General features: G+C 40.5%; 1 protein-coding gene and 1 long non-coding RNA gene across 2 annotated transcripts in view; one reads left to right on the forward strand and one right to left on the reverse strand.

Moving 5' to 3' along the window:
• Positions 1–11,020, forward strand: part of LOC119523139 — a 44,143-nt gene extending 33,123 nt beyond the window's left edge. The window contains exons 2-3 of the long non-coding RNA XR_005214598.1: positions 9,529–9,651; positions 10,948–11,020. This is a non-coding gene — a long non-coding RNA (uncharacterized LOC119523139). The remainder of the gene's footprint in view (positions 1–9,528; positions 9,652–10,947) is intronic.
• Positions 1–22,125, reverse strand: part of GPC3 (glypican 3) — a 561,164-nt gene that overhangs the window by 148,749 nt on the left and 390,290 nt on the right. The gene's annotated exons all lie outside the window — the stretch shown is intronic.

Below are 22,125 nucleotides of genomic sequence, written 5' to 3' on the forward strand. Positions count from 1 at the left end.
TACCTGCTTTGTCACCTTGGCTATAGTAATGTGACTTATGTGATGTGCTCCTGAGGAAATTTCATGTAACGTGTGCTGTGAGCCTCAAGCCCAGAGGAAATCAGTTAAGGGCGTCTCTGTAGCTTTGAGTTAATTGATTAATTCAGCACTGCATTTCCACAGGCTCCCTTGGTGCCACTGGTTTACGTGGTTCGTGACAGGCCTTGAATGAGGCTGACACACAATCCCCATCCACAGACTGCCCAGAGGGTGTCAGGAATGGAGACAATTTTGGCTAAGGGGGATTATTAAGCGATGGGTTATCTACTTAATAACACTCATCGGTAATTAAATTAATTGTTCTCCTTTCCCTGACTACAGCTTATTTCCTGATTTTTGACATGGTTCTGGCAATGAAGACTGGCCAGTGGAGGAAGAAAAATAAGTGGAGAGAAGTTCCTATCTCCCAAATCCAATGTTTCCTTAATCGGATATGTTATGCATTACATGTAGTCTTCTCCTCCCCCCATCCAGTTCGGTACCTGTTCAGCACAAAAATGACTGGCACACTACTAAGAAAATCCTATCTGTGAAGTGAAAAAGGGGGCATGCTCTGTTCAGACAGATTGGGCAGGAATAAGGTGGGAGCAGGGACAGGGAGGAAACCTGTGCAAAAGCCATGAAGAGAAAAGAAACCTAATTGAAACAGGACATCTGGGTATGCTCGTCTTGGGACAGCTGAAGCAAAGAGAGCACTTGTAGGAGAGGAATACAGCCAAACAAGCGTAAAATGGGCAATCTTTTCTTCTGATCTCTGTCCTGAGGCAAGGGTGTAGTGGAAAGAAATCAAGAAATTCAAATGTAGAACATTCGAAATGGAAGTGCCCTTAAGAGATCAGCGGGCCCAATCCACTCATTGGTGGAGATGAAGAAACAGACCCAGAGAGGGACTGTTCTAACAACACACACTGTGAGTATCACAACTCTCAGGCCAGAGGAACTGCTAGAAAAATCATTTGCCTTCTTCCCCTAGGCACTAGAATGGTGGCAAGTGTTTGAGAGGAAATCTTAGAAGGGCTGATGCCACCACTTCCCTGCAGCCACTAAAATACTTGATTTCACAAAAGTTTAATTTGCTGCCCTGTTATATATAGACGTCTTAAAATAAGTTACAGATCTCACATTCTCTGATCGCCATCTAATGGACAGACTGCAGTACTGTACGTGCCCCTAACCCAAACGGAGTGATTTATCAGATTGTTTTCTTGGAAAGGCCTCTGGCAGCAATAAACACTGTGGAAAAATGGGATAATTTAAACAGCATAAATAGCTTAAAAACAAACTAGAACACAGAGGTGAAAAAACATCTTATTAAGAGGCCTAAGAAAATGTTCTTTTTGCTATCTAAGAGATGCAAATTTATGTAAACTCAGAAAAATAAAGGAAAGGTGAAAATAGTTTCTTAAATGTGCTTAATAAAGATAACAATTTACATCATATTTATTTATGCACACATTTAAAGAAAAACATTTTTTTTTCATAATTGTCAGCTTCGGAGCACATTTTAGCGAGGAGAGTGCTAGAAACAGATATAGCCACCATACTCCAAGAAATACCTGTTTTCTCAAACAATGGCCTTTCAGAAAGTACAAATAGGTTTTGGTAGAGAGGAAGCTTTTGCTAGGTGGGAAACCAAGGGAGTGTAAACCCATTTATAACTGGTTTAGTGGACATTAGCTATATAAGGGAATAACTGCATTAGAGTCCATTTTTAGCCTGGTTTCAAACCTCACTGTGAGGAGAGTCTAAAAGATTGGTCTTGGAATAGAATCAAGAAGTCATGTAAACACAGAGAAGCAGAGAATATTTTCCAGATGGTGAGGAAAGCGTGAGAAGTGCATATCACCCGCCACAGGGAGAAGAGTCTATGGCTGGGGGGAGCAGCCCCCAGCAACAAAGAGGAGGGAGGGAGAAAAAGTCTTGAGAGGTGTTCACTTGGATGTTAGCCCAAGATGTGAAGTAGCAAACTCTAAGGACAGAGCAGGGTAAATAAGGAAAGGAAAAGTGGTTCTTGTGAGGTTTGTGGGATAGGCAGAGCACAATGTGTGGGAAAGTGGGTGAGAATTGCCTCCTGGGCTGTGAAACCTGATCACCAACAGTCAGGAAACTAGACAAGTGCAAAGGGGGCTGGCAAAGGGCTCCCAGATGGGTATCCTCCCCCAGATGAGGAGAGGACTCCAACATGAGACCCAGTTTATCACTTACAAAAACAGAAAAATAAAAATAAGTAACCTTATCAAAAGAGTCTACTTACAATGGGTTCACACCCACAGGAATGGATTAGATTTAAGAACATGTTTTTCTGGGGTACATACAGCATCAAAGCACCAAACTTCATCCTCTGGACCCCCAAAAGACATGTTCTTTCTATATGCAAAATACATTCATCCCTTCACAATATTCCAAAATATTTAAGTCGTTTCAGAAACAATGCTTAGTACAAAGTCTCATCAAAATCGGTTATGGGTGTGGTTTTTCCTGGGACACAGGTCCCCTCTGGCTGTGTACCTGCAAAACCTAGAGAATAAGTTACCTGCTTAAAAAATACAATGGTGGTACAGGCGTAGGATAGATATTTTGATTCCCATAGGGAGAAATTGGAAGGAAAACAAGGGTTGGGAGCCCCAAACAATTCTGAAACCCAGCAGGGCACACTCCATTAGATTTTTTTTTTTTAGCATGCATTTTTTTTTTTATTAAATTCAGTTTTATTGAAATACATTCACACACCATACAATCATCCATGGTATACAATCCACTGTCCACAGTATAACATAGTTATGCGTTCATCACCACAATCTATCTCTGAACATTTTCCTTACATCAGAAAGAACCAGAACAAGAATAAAAAAAAGAACACCCAAATCCTCCCCCCATCCCACCCCATTTGTCCTTTAGTTTTTATCCCCATTTTTCTACTCATCCATACACTAGATAAGGGGACATAGCGTTTTGGGGGACATAATACATCCAAACCAGCACAGGTCTCATCAGAAGTACCTTTAACATTCAGATTTCTACCAAAAGTATTTTCAAAGCAATCTAGGCCTTTTCTACTAAATACCTTACAATTCTTCCAGCCTCTACCCATTACCTAATTCCAAAGCCATTTCCGTATTTTTGGTATTTGCAATAGTAGCACCCCGCTCTCCTGGTACCAAATCTGCTTTAGTTTTCTTTGCTGCTCAAATACCATGAAATGGGGCAGGTTATACAATGGGAATTTATTTCCTCATGGTTTGAGGTTGGGAAAAAGTTCAAATCAAGGTGTCATCAAGGCTTTTCCCTTTCTGCATAGATGGTTGTTGGAATTGTGATTGTAATTGCATTCACCCTGTAAATTGCTTTGCGTAGAATTGACATTTGATATTTACTCTTCTAATCCATGAATATGGAATGTCCTTCTGTTTATTTAGGTCTTCTTTGATTACTTTTACCAATATTTCATAGTTTTCTGTGTACAAGTCCTTTACATCCTTGATTAGATTTATTCCTAAATACTTGATTCTTTTAGTTGCTATTGTGTTTGGAATTTTTGCCTTGATTTCCTCTTCAGATTATTCATTCCTAGTGGGGAGAAATGCTACTGATTTTTGGGTGTTGATCGGGTATCCCATCACATTGCTGAATTCTTTTATTAGCTCTAGTAGCTTTGTTGTGGATTTTTCAGAATTTTCTGTAAATAGGATTATGTTATCTACAAAAAGGGAACATTTTGCTTCTTCCTTTCCAATTTGGATGCCTTTTATTATTTTTTTCTTGCCTAATTGCTCTGTGTAGAACTTCCAGTACAATGTTGAATAACAGTGGTGATGGGGCATCCCTGTCTTGTTCCAGATCTGAGAAGGAAAGCTTTCAGTTTTTCACCATTGAGTGTAGTGCTAGCTGTGGGTTTTTCATATATGCCCTTTATCATGTTGAGGAAGCTTCCTTCTATTCCTAGTTAGCTAAGTGATTTTTTTCTACCTTTTTAAAATGCATTTTTAAATTGTGAACTTTGACATATATACATAACAGTGATAACTTTCAAAGTACGATTTAACAAGTAGAGAACAAATTTCAAAGAATGTCATGGGTCACAGTTCCACAACTTCAGCTATTTCCATTATTGTAAAATATAACATGCGTACAGAAAGGTGTCAACTTTCGATATACAGCTCAACAAGAAGTTGTATAGGTAATTTCAAAAATTGTTATGGGTTACAGTTCCACAGTTTCAGTTTTTTCCTTCTTATGCAACATAGAGTATATACAGAAAGGTGAAGACTTTCAAAGCACTATTCAACAAGTAGCTATAGAGCAAATTTCAAAGGATATTAAAGGGTACAGTTCCACCATGACATTTAACTCCTTCCAGCTATTCTAACATCCCAGCATCTAAAAAAATAAATATATAAATATATATTTATATAAAGTTTCAGTATTCATAGAACTTTGTGAAATCTTATCTTGTTTGTTGCTACCCCTTCCTCTCTACGTAAGTGATTTTTAAAAAGCGGTGGTGCTGGATTTTGTCAAATTGTGTTTTCTGCATCAATTGAGACGATCATGTATTTTTTTCCCTTTGTTCTGTTAATGTGGTGTATTACAATAATTGATTTTCTTTTGTTGCACAACCCTTGCATACCTGGGATAAATCCCACTGGATCATGGCTTAAAATTGTTTTAATGGGCTGTTTGATTCAATTTGCTAGTATTTTGCTGAGGGTTTTTGCATGTATTTTCATAAGGGACATCATTCTGGTTTTTTTTTTTTTTTTTTGTATCTTCATCTGGCTTAAGTATGAAGATGATGTTGGCCTCATAGAAAGTGTTGGGGAGTTAGGGAGTGTTCTCTCCCCTTCAGTTTTTTTTTGGGAAGAGTTTGAGCAGGATTGGTGGCAATTCCTCTTGCAATCTTTGTAAAATTCCTCTGTGAAGCCATCCGGTCCTGGACTATTCTTTGTTGAGAAGTTTTTGATGATTGATTTAATTTATTTACCTGTTTTTGGTTTGTTGAGGTATTCTATCTCTTCTTGAATCAAGTGCAACTAGGTTGAGTCTTTTTAGGAATTTTTCCGTTTCATCTATGTTATCTAATTTGTTGGTGTTTTTGAGGCATGGGTAGTAATGTCTGCTTTTTAAATTTGTGATTTTAATTATTTATATCCTCTCTCTTTTTTTCTTTGTCACTCTTGCTAAAGGTTTGTAGATTTTATTGTTCTTTACAAAGAACCAACTCATGGGTTTTGTTTATTCTCTCTATTGATTTTTTTTTAATGCTCTATTTCATTTATCTCCACTATAATCTTTGTTATTCCTTCCTTCTGTTCACTTTGGGTTTAGTTTTCGGGGTCAACCAGTTTGATGTTAGATCTCTGATTTCATATCTTTATTCCTCTTTCAATGTAAATTTTTAGAGCTATAAATGTCCCCTCTCAGCACTGTCTTTTTGCATTCCATGAGTTTTGGTATGTTGTGTTTTCATTTCCATTTGCCTCAGGATACCTCCTAATTTCCTTTCTGATTTTTTATTTGACCCATTTATGGTTTAAAAGTACATTGTTTAATTTCCACATATTTCTGAATTTTTTATTTCTCCCTCTGCTACTGTTTTCTAGCTTTGTTCCATTGTGACCAGAGAAGATACATTGTATGATTTCAATATTTTTGAATTTATTAAGACTTGTTTTGTGACCTAACAGGTAGTCTAACCTGGGGAATGAACCATGTGCACTAAAGAATATGTTTTCTGCTCCTGTTGGGTGAAGTATTCTATATATGTCTATTAGGTCTTGTTGGTTTAGATATTTTTCAAGTCTTCTATTTCCTTATTGACCTTCTGTCTATATGTTCTATCAATTATTGAAAGTGCTATGTTAAAGTCTCATACTATATATGTAGATACACGTATTTCTCCCTTAAGATCTGTCAATATTTGCTTATATATTTTGGGGCTCTGTTTTTAGGTGCATATATATTTATAATTGTTATGTGTCCTTGTTGAATTGACCCCTTTATCAGTATCTAATGACCCTCTTTGCCTGTCATAACAGTTTTTGTCTTAAAGTATATTTTTTTATGATAGCCACTCCAGCTCTCTTTTGGTTACTCTTGCATGGTATATTTTTCCATACTTTCACTTTCAACCTTCTTGTGTCATTGAATTTAAGGTGAGTCTCTTACTATATGTATACTGCATATAGGGTCATGCTTTTTCATCTGTTTATGCCAGTCTGTGCCTTTTGACTGGAGAGTTTAATTCCTTTGCATTTAAATTAACTACTGATAATGCAGGACTTTCTTCTGCCATTTTGCTCTTTGGTCTTTGTAAGTCTGATATTATTTCTTTCCTCAATTCTTTTGTTAATGCCTACATTCATATATATTTGATTTTTTTGTAGTGTACCATTTTGAGGCCCTTCTCATTTTCTTCTGTATATATAATTTTTGGATATTTTCTTTGTGGCTGCCATAGGACTTAAAATTAACATCCTAAATCTCCAACAATCACATTTGACTTGATACCAATAGAACCTCAGTAGCATACACAGAGTTCCTATACACTTCCATACTCCCCCTCTTTTTGTTGTACTTGTTGCAAATTATATCTTTATACATTATATGTCCAAAATTATAGTTAAATCATCACTTTTTATGCATTTGTATTTTAGAACCTGTAAGAAGTAAAAAGTAGATTTATATAACAAAAAATACGAACAATAATACTGGCATTTGTAATTACCTATCATTTCTTTTACCTAGGTTTTTATTTCATTATGCTGATTTGATCCACTGTTTATTGTCCTTTCCTTTCAGTCTGCAGAACTCCCTCCGGCATTACTTGTAGGGCAGGTCTAGTGGTGACAAACTCCCAGATTTTGTTTATTTGTGAATATCTTAATCTCTCCCTCAGTTTTGAAAGACAGTCTCACTGGCTATAAGATTTTTGCTTGGCAATTATTTTCTCTCAACACCTTAAGTATCTTAACTCACTGCCATCTTGCCTCCATGATTTTTGATGAGAAATCAGCACTCAAACTAATTGGGATTCCCATGTACATAACACACAGCTTTTCTCTTGCAGCTTTCAGTACTCTCTCTTTGTCCTTTTCATTCGACAGTTTGAACACCATGTGTCTGAGAGCATATTTCTCTTCAGGTTGATCCTGTCTGGTGTTCATTGGGATTCTCGGATGTGCATATTCACTTCAAGTTTGGGAAGTTTTTTTGTCATTGTTTGTTTGAATATACCTTCTGCTCCTTTCTCTCCTTCTTATCCCTCTGGGACTCCAATAATGCATATATTGGCATGCTTGATGGTGTTCCACAGTTCTCTTAGGCTATTTTCGCTTTTACTAATTCTTTTTTTGTTCTGCTCCTCACCTGACTCATTTCCTGATGATTCCTGGAGCTTCCTGCTCCACCATTTTCCCCACAATCCTAACAATTAATTTTTGAACAGTTAAATTCTGTTTTAGATGTTTATTGAGACAGCAAGTGCATAATATATTTCAGGAAGGTCAAGGCATGTAGTGGAAAGAGTACAGGACTTGGAGTCAGAGATACAAGTTCAAGGCGGGTTCCACCACTTACTGTGTGACTTTTGACAAGAAATTAAACCCTGCTGAGCTTGAGCGCCCTCATCTGTAAAATAAGGATAATGCCATCTGCATTGTTTTGAGCATTATTTGAAAAAACGAATATTGGTGAATTGAGATAACACAGGCAAAGTGCTTAGAACAGTGTCCAGCACATAGAAAGTTCTTTATGAAGGTTAATTGTTATCCTTCCTATGTGAAAGCATCTCAAACAGTGTCTGACATGCAGTAGGTGTTCAATAAATGCTATTTTTCTTTAAATTCAGTTTTAATGAAATATATTCACATACCATACAATCATCCATGGTATACAATCAACTGTTCACAGTACGATCATATAGTTATGCCTTCATCACCACAATCCATTTCTGAACATTTTTCTTACATCAGAAAGAATCAGAATAAGAATAAAAAATAAAAGTAAAAAAAGAACACCCAAACCATCCCCCCCATCCCACCCTATTTGTCATTTAGTTTTTATCCCCATTTTTCTACTCATCCATCCATACACTAGATAAAGGGAGTGTGATCCACAAGGTTTTCACAATCACACTGTCACCCCTTGTAATCTACATTATTATATAATCGTCTTCAGGAGTCCAGACTGCTGGGTTGGAGTTTGGTAGTTTCAGATATTTACTTCCAGCTATTCCAATACATTAAAACTTAAGAGATGTTATCTATATAGTGCATAAGAATGTCCACCAGAGTGACCTCTCGACTCCATTTGAAACCTCTCAGCCACTGAAACTATTTCGTCTCATTTTGCATCGCCCTTTTGGTCAAGAAGATATTCTCAATCCCATGATGCCAGGTCCAGATTCATCCCCGGGAGTCATATCCTGCATTGCCAGGGAGATTTACACCCCTGGGAGTCGGGTCCCACGTAGGGGGGAGGGCAGTGAGTTCACCTGCCGAGGTAGCTCAGTTAGAGAGAGAGGGGGCCACATCTGAGCAACAAAGAGGTACTCAGGGGGAGACGCTTAGGCACAATTATATGCAAGTTTAGCCTCTCCTTTGAAGTAACAAGCTTCATAAGGGCAAGTCCCATGATAGAGGGCTCGGCACATCAAACCGCCAGTCCCAATGTTTGTGACAACATCGACACCAGTCCAGGTGAGGAAGTCCAACACTTCTGCACCTTCCCCCAGCTCCTCAGGGCTGGGTGGGGAGAGGAGGCTGTAAATATATTTTTTATTCTCTGCCCAAATTACTTTGGGATGTGTCACTATTTCATTCTAACCTATACTAACCTACCATATCTCACTTCCTATTCAAAGTTCCATGTATCAATAAATGCTATTTGAAAAGAATTTCTAAGAGGGTGAACAAACATTGCAATGAGTAGCAAGACAAAGCTTCAAATCTTGTCCCCTCACTGAGAGAGCTTAAGAAATGAGAATCTCAGCTGTATGGTCATAGGCAAAGTATGGATTGAGGCATGGGTGGGAATGGTTTAGGATTAGTGAAAATGACCAAGGAAAAATATCACTGGATTTTTTTTTGGTATTATGATTGAGCAATGATGTGTGAGTAGCTAGCCCTGAGTATTTAGGCCTCACTGAAAGGAACACTTCAGCAGAGATGTCCCGGCAAAGCTTTTGGGGATAGGTCATCTGAGTGCAGAATTAATTGGACAGAACTTCAAATTGTTCAAAATAAATTTTAATCCATGGAAGAACTTGAGGTCCAAGGCAGCCAGTCAAATTTCCCAAGTGACCAACTTTGGGTGCCAGAAGGCTACTCCACTCCCCTCTTCCCCCACATTTCATATTCCTCCCCTCAGTGACAAAAAGTATTCTGCTTACACTTTGCATAATTGTCACAAGCAATGAATTAGACAGCTCTTGAGAACATCCACATGATTTTTGAAATCTCTCTCTGCAGAACACTGCTTTGTTTGCCTTAGGTCCCTGCAGTGTCCACAGCAAACATCCATTCTCTAACGTGATGATCTGCAGAATGAAGAATAGGACCCTCCAAGTCCACCTACAGCTGCACTTCATTGACTCAAGGCCAATATGGGAGAGAGGTGAGTCTGAATTAGGGAAAAGCATGACTTATGCTTGCCTAGCTGTCCTAGTTTGCTAATGCTGCGGAATGCAAAACACCAGGAATGGATTGGCTTTTATAAAGGGGGTTTATTTGGTTACACAGTTACAGTCTCAAGGCCATAAAGTGTCCAAGGTAACACATCAGCATTTGGGTACCTTCACTGGAGGATGGCCAATGGTGTCTGGAAAACCTCTGTTAGCTGGGAAGGCACGTGGCTGGCGTCTGCTCCAAAGTTCTGGTTTCAAAATGGCTTTCTCCCAGGACATTCCTCTCTAGCAAGCTTGCTCCTCTTCAAAATGTCACTCACAGCTGCACTGAGTTCCTTCTCTTTGAGTCAGCTCATTTATATGGCTCCACTGATCAAGGCCCACCCCGAATGGGCGGGGCCACGCCTCCATGGAAATATCCCATCAGTTATCGTCCACAGCTGGGTGGGGCGCATCTCCATGCAAACAACCTAATTCAAACGTTCCAACTTAATCCCCACTATTCTGTCTGCCCCACAAGATTGCATCAAAGAATATGGCTTTTTCTGGGGGACATAATACATTCAAACCGGCACACTAGCATTTCAAGCATATGTACTAACACAAAGAAAAGCATCCTAAATGTTGCTTTGGATGTCTCTGAACCTTATTTAATGAACTGCTGAAGTTCATTAGCAAAGGACAGACTGTTTTCATAGGAATGGGTACTGCTGAAATAGTTTTAGAAAAAAAGTTAAACATTCCTGTCACTGTTTTGCTCTCAGCTCCTCTTGTTTTAGCCACACTCATTTGCTAGCTTCAAAACCTTCACCCTTCAGGATTAGGCCTGCCCTGAGCCTGTGGTGACAAAGGCAGGAAGATGATAGCCTAGCAGGCTGACCTGTCAGGCCCCAAGCTCTGGTATTAGTCTTGCTCCCTTAAACCAGTATTTCATGTTTTTGGAGTAAGTGCCAGGTGTCAAGCCATGACATGATTCCCTGGGCTCTATGGCCTGTACTCTGAGTTGATTCCTTATTTGTACTCATCTCTGGCATCCACTGCCTCATCCAGTTCCTGGCACACACCGCAGGCAGTCAAATGTCTGTTGAACTGAACTGAGGCTGAAGCCCTCAACCAAAACTCAGCTTATATGGCAGAGACTGTGGTCTATTCTGCCTAGCCCTTGTCAGCTTGTTCCCCCTGAGGCCTTTCCCACAAATCTGTAGCCAGTGGCTTTGTGCCCACCTTCTATTGCACTTTTAGTCAGGCCCCTGCCCGGAAACCTGTCACTGTGTCTCAATCACCAGATCAGACCACTTGGGAAACCAACGCCTACCTAGAGAATGTCAGAGTTCCTTCCCTGTGCCCCATTGAATGCCGTCATTCAGGTGGTGGGACACCTCCTTCTTGGACACCCTGACAGCTAGGTGAGTTTTCACAGCTCTGAGCCCCACTCCTTCTGAGCTTCTGCCCCTTCCTCACTGCTCAATCACTGAGCACCCCCACGGCACCAACCTGAGATACACACTTGCTAGCAATATCAATTTGCTTTACAAGCCCTTTTCTAATAGTGTAAACTTCAACCCACTTCTGCTTCTGACTTAATGAGATTTTTACTGTTGTGAAAACCAATCTTTGGACATATCTGTTACATTCACTATAGGTCAAGGCCTATAGGGTTTCAAATCTGGTGGTGAAGTTTCTAGCTCCTAAGTTTTTCTTGGGTTGGAGTAAGGATTTGCTGTCTTCCATTACTAACAGAGCTGGCAGACAGCAAATATTCTTGAGTCAAGGAACCCTATCCAGTGCCTACACAGTTCTGTAGTCACAGAACGCTGGCAGGTGGAGATCCTGAAATTTTCAGTGTTCTTGCCCACTGTCCCCAGTTTGGATTCACAGACCAGATCCTGGTTTTGGCTTTGGCAAATCTGGTCCTCAGGAAATGCAACATTCAATGGGTTACTGTGCTGGATTCCCACTGCAAGCCCATGATTGTGAGCATGCAGCTCTTCTCCTTCATGACTCACCTCTAGAGACCATGTCCTTTATCACAACACCCAGAGTGATGGGATAGAGGGCTGCTGTGGTTGAGGGGGAATATCAAGGGGAAGGCAATGCAGGGTTAGACTTGTCCAAGAACACTGAAAGGTCTTGTCTGTCAAAAGTGGGGCTGCACCTCATGTGGGACCTGACTCCTAGGGGTGTAAATCTCCCTGGCAACACAGGATATGACTCCCGGGGATGAATCTGGACACAGCATTGTGGGATTGAAAACATCTTCCTGACCAAAAGGGGGATGCGAAATGAAACAAAATAAAGTTTCAGTGGCTGAGACACTTCAAATGGAGTTGAGAGGTCACTTTGGTGGGCAGTCTTATGCACTATATAGATATCCATTTTTAGGTTTTAGTGTATTGGAATAGTTAGAAGGAAATACCTGAAACTGTTGAACTGCAACCCAGTAACCTTGATTCTTGAAGATGATTGTAAAACTTTGTAGCTTACATGGTGTGATGGTGTGATTGTGAAAACCTTGTGGCTCACACTCCTTTTAGCCAGTGTATGGATGGATGAGTAGAAAAATGGGGACAAAGACAATGAAAAACAAGGTGGGATGGGGGGTGATTTGGGTGTTCTTTTTTACTTTTATTTTTAGTTATTCTGATTCTTTCTGGTGTAAGGAACATGTTCAAAAATAGATTGGGGTAATGAATGTACAACTATAAGATGGTATTGTGAATAGTTGATTGTACACCATGGATGACTGTATGGTATGTGAATATATCTCAATAAAACTGAATTTAATTTTTTTTAAAAATGTGGGGCTGCAGCTTCTCTTGGTGTCTCTTAAAGTCATTTCCAAAGCCCCAGAATCAAGGCTGCAGTTGGAGCCCTCAAGGAGCAGAAGGAAACATGCTCAGCAAGTCTTTGCGAGGTGGAAGACGGTGGCAATGGTGGGCCCGGGCAGAGTAGCTAGGACAGAAACACTCATTGCAGGGGAAAGAGCCTCCCATTGCCAGCATCCAAATAGCAGAATGGCTCTGCCCTCAGCAGGCCCGAGCCTGGCACTGCCTCTCTCTAGTTGCCAGCAATAAAATATAACTACAGGAGGAGGACAGGAAGGAAAGGTGAACTGAAGTGTAAACCACCCCCCACTCCAACTGCCCCAGGAGCTGCAGGTGCCCTCAGCCACTCACCTGCTCTCCTGCCGGAACAAGCGGCCTATTGTGTGAGGCTGTGTGCATGGAGGTGCTAAGCAAACAAGAGGGACTCTCCCAACCATAAAGTCGATGGGATTCCAGGAAAACTTGACTAAGCCAAATAAAACTGATTGTAAAGCACTTGGCAAAAATATAAACTGCTACATAAATACTTAATAAAAGTTCATGGGCAATGCACACAAGGACAACTAGGTTAAACACTACCCAAGCTCTCCAGCCCGGAGGGTCTTGCAAAGAGTAAAAACTGTCTCCCTCACTCTGGTTTCCTCAGCCACTTTGTATTCTTCTGCCCTCACCTGCCCTTTAGCCCTCGGCACTTCTCTCAATGCACCTCTCTCCTCACTGATACATCTCTGTGGTTTGAGGGCTTCTAATTTTCAATCTGAGCGGTGGAGTCAAAGTATTATTTGGGGCAATAGAGACCAAATTCCATTCCTTCTGCTCAGAAGCCCCATTGGGGTTATGTGGTGCTATGGGGGAGATATTTTCCTTAAGGTTTAATCATGTGAATTTCACCCCAAGCTTTCCAGCAGAAACTAAGAACAACTCTGACAATATCTTGAATAGCCAATGTACCTGCTACCCCATAGCACCAAAGAGACCTGGAGGAGTCAAATGAAAAGTTCACTGCTGTCCTAATGAGAATGAACATACCCAGGGGCTCCTTTTGAATCACCTTCACTGTGGTTGATTTGGGAAGCCATCAGGGAAAGAACTAGAAATTCAAAGTCATCAAGGCGATTTTCTGGCATTCCTCCTCTTTTCAGGGACCTGTCTCCCATCCCACCCCTGCCCACAATATCCTTGTCACAGGACGGCATAGCCTGATGGAGGGGGAAAGAGCTTTTCAAGGTCATTTTGTCTAAATCCTTTGTTTATAAATGAAAGCAAAAGCTGAAGGGCCATGACTTGCCCAAGGTCACACAAGTTCATGGTAGAGCTTGGACCCAGCATGGACTCCAAGCCCAGGGCTAAAGGGGCTTCAAAGATTAGAGCTCAGGCAATGGATTTATTATAAGAGTCATGTGTGCAGAGGAGATTGAATAGAAGGTAAGCCTTAGATGCAGGAAAAGGTCTTCCCTCAGTAAGGCATTGGAGGAGTTTTAAGGGTAAGATCCCCTGCTTCTCTTAACCCAGGGGATCCTAACTTACCACCTAGAGAGGAAGTGAGAGCAAAGCAGCATGGTAGGAAAAGTGGGAAATGTCCTGTTACTCTAGTGGGCTTGGACCAAGGAGGGGACCAAGGAAAGAACAGGATTTGGGAAGACTTTGGTAGCACAGGCCAGAGAAAGGCTGGTCAAAACATCTCCTCTGGGTCTGCTGGACAGGATTGGAACATGAACTTAGGCTGGGATTTCGGTCAAGAATGGGGAGGAGCAAGAGGACTCTGGACCCACGTAGGAGAGAGGCCAAGTGTTTGAGATGTCACGCAGTGTATTGGCTAAGGGCAGGGACTGCTTGGGTTTAAATCCCATCTCTCTCACTTACTAGCACTGTGGCCTTTGGTAATATACCAAACCTCATCAGTCAAATGGGGGTAATAATTATGCCTATCTGAAAAGGCTGTTGGGAGCACTAACCTGGTCAATACACACATGGCAAGCACCACAGAGAGCTGAGTTAGTTTTATTTGTTAAGCACTTCTACTGTTTCAGGCCTGTTTCCTGAAGCACCGGCAGTCTCTCTGCATGCTTGGACAGAATTTGGGGGGTGAAGAGAGGAGAGAAGTGATCAGAATGCTTCAGGGCGGAAAAGGTAAAAGTAGTTAAAAAGTGAAGGCAGAAAAACCAATGGAATAAGTGACCTCCAGCCCCCAAGCTCCCCACTGTCCCTCGAGTGTAAGTAAACCCCCACAACTGCATCTTTCCCCCAGATCTAGTAGCTGCTAGTAGAGGTGCCAGTAGAGTGAACAACCATCCTGGTTTGCCCCAGAATGAGTTTTTTTCCAGGCTTTGGGACTTTCGGTGCCAGAACTGGGGAAAACTGAGACTTGATCACCCTAGGGCCAGAGGGTGCTTTGGCTGTTCCGGGATATTGCTGTTATATGTCATCCACTGGGGTTTGCACAAGCTGTGTTATCCAGAAGTTACGTATAGGGATTGTGTCTATGAAGAAGAAGAAGAATTAAAAAAGAGTTTCCTAAATAAAGGAGTTTCATCAGGGGAGCACTAGCCAATTTGAGGCTGATCGTCTTTCTTTAGGAGGACATTTGCAATGCAAGAGCCTCATTATCAGTGATTCTGTTTTGTTTGCTCAGATTCTCTGATACATTCTGTCTTTCTCCACATTCTATTCCCAACACTGATATTATTATATGTATTTGAAATAATAAAACTGCATTTATTTTTTAAATGGGCTGTCACTCAGACTTTTCATTAATTTAAACTGATGCTCCCAATCTCTCATTATTTCCTTATCCAGGGACAATTTGTTTATTCAGCACCATGGGCTGACATGTTTAAAAATATAATTTGTGGGGATAGGTGGATTTGCTTAAGGAAAAAAAAATAAGGAAAGAAATGTTTCTGGAGAGATGATTAGAAAGAAACACTCAAGAAGCTGCTAAAGGATCTGTGTTTGTAATGCACAGCTAATGCAGTGTCAGTTAGCTAATGTATAGAGCCATTCATTAAGGGAAGAACTTGACTCATATCTGATCTGCTCTCCTACATTAACACCTAATAAATGGAAGGTGCTCTATAATTTTCAAAGATCTTTCATGTGCATTTTCTTATTGGAGGCTTACAACAACCCTGTGAGGTGGGCAGAAGGAGAAAATAAAATACAGAGAGTTTAAGCAGCCTACTCAAGTCATAACAATGACACCCTGGAGAAGCTAGGTCTGGCAGTCTGCTTTGTTACCACCAGTATGTTTGTTGGCTCATCTATTCAATTCAATAAACTCATGGGAAGAGTCTACTCTATGCCAGGCAAAACTGAGCAATGAGGATACACAGATAGAAGACACCATCTCTGTTGCTGCAAGATATCTTTACCAAGAAATCTAACAACGAGGACGCTGACTCCTCTCTATGCTACTCTCATGTTTTCTGCTCTAATAGTAAAGAATCAGTTATTCCTTCTGATATAGAAGCATATTTAACAAAACTTTTACCTAAAAACACTCAAGTACAATTTCCAAATGATAAAAAGTGGAAAGACCTTACTGCAATAACTGGGACAGATGTTACATACCCTTCAAATCCCATATTAGAAAATTGTACTGAAGGAGAAGCTAAACAGTTAAAAGAACTGTGAATATTTTCAAGAAAGCAGAAAGGCCCTCTTAACCTTCTTAGATATGGATAACATCTAATCGCCTCCTCCTCTGTGAAAACAGGATGGGCTGCAGCTGTTATTTTAATCATAGAGAAGTCGTAAATAATGTAGCAAGGTTGAATACAGTCCCAATCAATTGTATGTTTACCAATATGATGTAATGGCTAAACTAATCAATAGAATAAAAATTTAAAAGCTATATTAACAAGTTAGAGACAAGTAATAGTAATCTCTTTTCTAATTTTATACAAGTAAAAATATGTTATATTGCTCTTAGAAAAATCATAGCTTAACTAGTAAAAATATTATCAGTAGAGTTTTACAGGCATTCAAGGCTAAGTCTCTGATAGCATGGATACCTTCCTTTGATCTTGAAACATCTGTGTTCATGAAGCATCATTTAATGTAAAAATAGAATATGACAATTAAAGTTGCTGTAAATCAAGATGCTATAAATTCTCTGTAACTGAGATAAGGGGGAGCTCTCTGATTTCATGTCTGGAAGAGTGAGGGCTCCCAGGCTTCGTAATGTATCAATTAATTTTTACATTGTTAACTTGTTCCTTTTACCTTAAGTGCTCCTTTAGTAAAAATGTGTTAAAGGTGGATTCTTGTCTTGAGTGCTCTTTACTTTTAAACTATTGTCTGTCCCTATACTCTTAATTGAGTGGGAGGTTACTTGATGAAGCCCGGACCCATTGAATCATGACCTGATTAGGCTCAGGCCTTTTCTAACAGAGATCATAGGTTTGAGGTGTAAAGAGACGAACCTGTGACACTGTCATGATGGAGCTAGTGGAACAGTAGACACAGGCGTGTAAAAGCTCCCAACACAGGGTAATTGGGGATATGCTAGGTACCAAGGAGTCCTTAACCCAGACTAGGGTAGGAGTCAGGAGCATTCAGGCTCCTCAGAGATGACATGGATAACTGGTGGTAAGCCAATCCAACACTGCCTTTTCCAGCTCCTTCTCGGATGTTCTTTGTCTCAGCTCTCCCTAATAGTATTTATTTATTTATTTATTTATTTTTTAATCTTCATTTTATTGAGATATATTCACATACCATGCAGTCATACAAAACAAATCGTACATTCAATTGTTCAGTATCATTACATAGTTGTACATTCATCACCTAAATCAATCCCTGACACCTTCATTAGCACACACCCAAAAAATAACAAGAATAATAATTAAAGTGAAAAAGAGCAATTGAAGTAAAAAAGAACACTGGGTACCTTTGTCTGTTTGATTGTTTGTTTCCTTCCCCTATTTTTCTACTCATCCATCCATAAACTAGACAAAGTGGAGTGTGGTCCTTATGGCTTTCCCAATCCCATTGTCACCCCTCATAAGCTACATTTTTATACAATTGTCTTCGAGATTCATGGGTTCTGGGTTGTAATTTGATAGTTTCAGGTATCCACCACCAGCTACCCCAATTCTTTAGAACCTAAAAAGGGTTGTCTACATTGTGCGTAAGAGTGCCCACCAGAGTGACCTCTCGGCTCCTTTTGGAATCTCTCTGCCACTGAAGCTTATTTCATTTCCTTTCACATCCCCCTTTTGGTCAAGAAGATGTTCTCCGTCCCACGATGCCAGGTCTACATTCCTCCCCGGGAGTCATATTCCACGTTGCCAGGGAGATTCACTCCCCTGGGTGTCTGATCCCACGTAGGGGGGAGGGCAGTGATTTCACCTTTCAAGTTGGCTTAGCTAGAGAGAGAGGGCCACATCTGAGCAACAAAGAGGCATTCGGGAGGAGGCTCTTAGGCACAATTATAGGGAGGCCTAGCCTCTCCTTTGCAGCAACAGTCTTCCCAAGGGCAAGTCCTGTGGTAGAGGGCTCAACCCATCAAAACACCAGACTCCTATGTCTGTGAGCACAACAGCAACCATTGAGATGGGGAAGCCCAATACCCCTGCAATCTCCACAAGCTCCTCAAGGGGGGTTTACATATTTTTTTTATTTTTTTAAATTAACTCTTTTTTAAATCAACTATCTAAAAAAATTAAAAAAATACAATGAAAAAACATTTCAAACAAACCATAACAAGGGAGTAAGAAAAAGACAACTAACCTAAGATAACTGCTTTACTTCCAACATGTTCCTATTTTACCCCAAGAAAGTTACCTAATATAGCAACATTTCTGTGAACTTGTTCCTACTATATCCATCAGAAATTAACAGACCATAGTCATTCCTGGGCATCCCCAGAATGTTAAATAGCTTATCTGTTCTTCTTGGATTATTGTTCCCCCTTCCTTAATTGCTCTCTATTGCTAGTTCCCCTACATTCCCTAATAGTATTTAGAGATTAGCTATTCAGCATGAGTTCTTGCATAGTACAATCCCATATGCCACCCTCCACCCCAGAATTGGTGTGTCCCCAACCTCAAGTGAGAACACCGTACTCTGGCTGCTGTTGAACAGAGCCTCATGTCAGCTATGGGCCCAAGGTTGTGCCCAGAAGCCAGGGAAAGAGGGAAGAAACAAGCAAATTAGTAGATCAAACCAAGGAAGAGTTCCTTTAGGTGTTTTCAAGATCCATCTGACATGGATCACTAAAATATGATGGGGCAAAAAGTAGGAGGCTTCTGTCACACTGGAGTTACAAATTTGAATAAATTTCCTTTCACAGGAAAGTGAAACTTCATTATAAAGGACACAAGCCAAAAGATCAAAGCCATACTCACTTAATAGAAGAGAATTCATCAAATTGAGAAATTGAGAAAACAGGACTGATTTTAAACGACCTCTTCCCTTTCCCCAAAAGTTAACCCAAGGGTGACAGAAAGAACTTCAGAGCATTGGGCAACTAGATGTGACCTGCAACCAGATTCACCCTGGTTTCCAATGTAAGGAATTTTGGAAAATAACTTGGATAATCACTATTAAGGAGTCATAGGAGAAATTGTTTAAAATGGCTGCTATGAACAAGATATTGAAGGTAACAAGACCAGTGGTGCATATTCTGAGATGCAAATAGCTCCCACTTGAATCCTAGTGGACTCAAATGCCCACTATTTGCACCAACTGGGACCATGGATGGGGATTTTGATGTTTTTGCACAAGGGAGAGGAGATAAAATAAAAATTAGAGGGGGTGAGTGGGGCTGTCTACCTGAAGAGTTATGAAATGGGTCATTGAAGGGAGTTAAAATCAGGCCTAGATCCATCTATTTTCTAGTAAACATCTGCAAGAGCTGTCTGTATAGGCCCTTTGGATAATAGCTACCATGCCTTGAGGGCCTACCATGTTCTGGTGGAAATACTTTGCATTTTATAATCTCTCTGAATCATCTCTCAACAACCTGTTATGGTAGAAATTATTAACTCCATTTTACAGATGGGGAAAACAGACACTCAGAGAAGAGAATTAGCTAATACGGACTGGAGCAGAAATTGAAACCAAGGCTTGCTGATTCCAAAGTTGTGCAACTTAACTATGCTGCCTTATGATTACCACATAACTTTGACATTTGCTTCCATGAACTTTTTTGTAAACCCCCAACTTTGGGACTATATTTATATTAGTGAAAAATCACCATAACAGCTCAAACATTATTTGGAACTTCCTTAAGTATAGAAAGGCATGAAAAAAATCCAGAAAGCTGAGTTTCTTTCAAAGGACCCCCCAAAAGTTTGTACCTTGGGGGAAGAACTAGAGCCAGCAGCAGTAAAGAAGTGGGGCAAGCCAGCCATTTCCTGGTGCCTGCAGAGGAGAAAAACCACCCTAACCACCACAACAACCACAACAGCAAGGGAGCCAGAGAGGGTTCCAGAGCAGGACCACTGGCAGGAGGCTCCCAAGAAAGAGACTTCCGGAACATACCTTCTGCTGAGTCATTCAGCCTCCAAGTCCGTTTTCTTTTATGCTCAATGACTGACTACCATAAAGAGGCCTTCTGGGTTACAGTAATTGGACTGAAACGTTTTGGGTGTGTTACTGTTTGTGGAGGTCAGAGGAGTTCTGATGAAGGGACACTGATATGACTAAAGGAGACTGACCATTTGCCTTATCAGGGAAAGGTCAGGAGACTTTTTGCACCCAGTGGCCTTGTCTAAATCAGTTCCCACCTAATTTACATGCCCTCTGAGGGATGAATATAAAGTAATGACAGATTTCAAAACTGCTGACATCTATCTACCAAGATATATACAGCCTAAACAGTATTGTGTCCATCGGTGATGCCAATGTTACTCAAAACATTTCTGGAACTCCTTTTTGGAAATCCCATTTAAAGCCCATTTAAGTGTCACAAGAAATAATCAGTCCCATTATTCCATCCTCTCATCTCAAAGGATTCCAAATGGTATGATCCTGCTTGATCAGCCACCCAATTCAATAGCTTGGTTCCAAATGACTTCCAGATATTTAAAAAAATCCAGTTTACCTTCACAGGAAGAAGAATGACCTACATCCCTCCATGCCTTGCTCTGGACATGTATCTGGCCTGCTCAATCACGCTATAATAATGATGGAAGCAAAGAAAACAAAAGCTATCATTTACTCAGTGCCTGTGTGCCCGAACTAATCTTCCCCACAGCTCTGTAGAGTTGGTGTCATTATCCCCATCATGCAAATAAGGTAACAGATTTTAAAGCTAAATGACTTGGCCAAAATACACAATCAGTGTCTGAACCAGGATTCAAATCTCCATCTGTCTGACACTCTTTCCAGCACACAATAATCCCCCAGCTCATCCTTCCTAACCCATCAGGGTCTTCTCATTGGAATCCTGAGCTTGAACCACTGATGACTTGCAGGCAGCAAGGAATGGCCATTGAACCGACAAGGCTTTTTCCGAAGAAGATGTAGAAAAATATGCTCTGAGCACTGTCAACGTTAATGAAATCCCACAATGACCTCCTGAAGTGCCTATTTTGAAGGAAGCAATAATCCTTAGAGGGCATAGAAGCTCCAGCATGTTAATGAAATAATTTCTTAACAAGTAATTATGTTCCTAAGCCTTTCAGACTAGAGTACAAGAGCTCTGGTGCACGGAGCTTTGAAGATAAGAGAAGAAAGGCCTTACCCTCCATTGGATCACATTTCAAAGAGGAAATTTTGAGGTGATATTCATTTGTTGAGGGTATGGGTATGCTGGGACCTGCCTTGGAGCCCCCTGAATGTTCTCCATATAATGATCAAAATTAGCCCAGGAGGAGCTAGCCTAAGTACTAATAGGATACGATCTCTATCTGCTTAAAGCAATAAGCCACCCAGTCTTCAACAGTTGGTCTCCTACAGACGTATCATCATTGAGCTATGAAAATGTCTCCCCATTACTTCCAACATGACAGTCGACCAAGTACAGCCCGTCTCAAATGTGGCACACCGTATTAAGTTGTCAGTCAGCAGGATAAGCTGTGTTTTTCTCACTCAATTCTGAAGGTAAAGCTACTGTATGTGACACCATAATCTTAAAGGATAAATGTCACTGTATTGCCATAGAGTAGGTCCTGATAAATAGTTGTCACTAAAGACTACTTTCAAGATAAATCTATGATGAAGAGTATGCCAATCTAAGCTCTCAAAGGGATTATTACAAGGATCACTCTCCAAATTTATGTGTCTTGCCTTAACAGGGTTTTTGTAAATCCTTAGCTGCCATAAATATTCCGTGCTATACCAAATTAAGTCATTTTCTACATACTCCATTTTTCCTTCAAAGATTTTTCCACGAGCAATCTTGACTTATCTAAGGTAAGGTAGAATATGTAAACTGCCATACTAGCAAAGCAGCATTTTACGTCAGTATTTTCATTCTAGGGCATACACCCAGGCAAACACACAGCAGTTCCCCAAATTAGACAGAATGAAGTGTCATATTTCTGCTTCCAGGAAATCTAAGTTGAAAAGAAATCCAAAAAATGTCTGAGAGTTGTAGAGAACTGTGGCGATAGATAATGATAAAACAGCTACGGAAGCCCTATTTGTTCCTCTTTCTCTCTTAACAGCCTTTCACAACAAGAGTTCCCT

The sequence above is a fragment of the Choloepus didactylus genome, chromosome X (genome assembly GCF_015220235.1).
Source record: "Choloepus didactylus isolate mChoDid1 chromosome X, mChoDid1.pri, whole genome shotgun sequence".
Classification (NCBI taxonomy): Eukaryota; Metazoa; Chordata; class Mammalia; order Pilosa; family Megalonychidae; genus Choloepus; species Choloepus didactylus.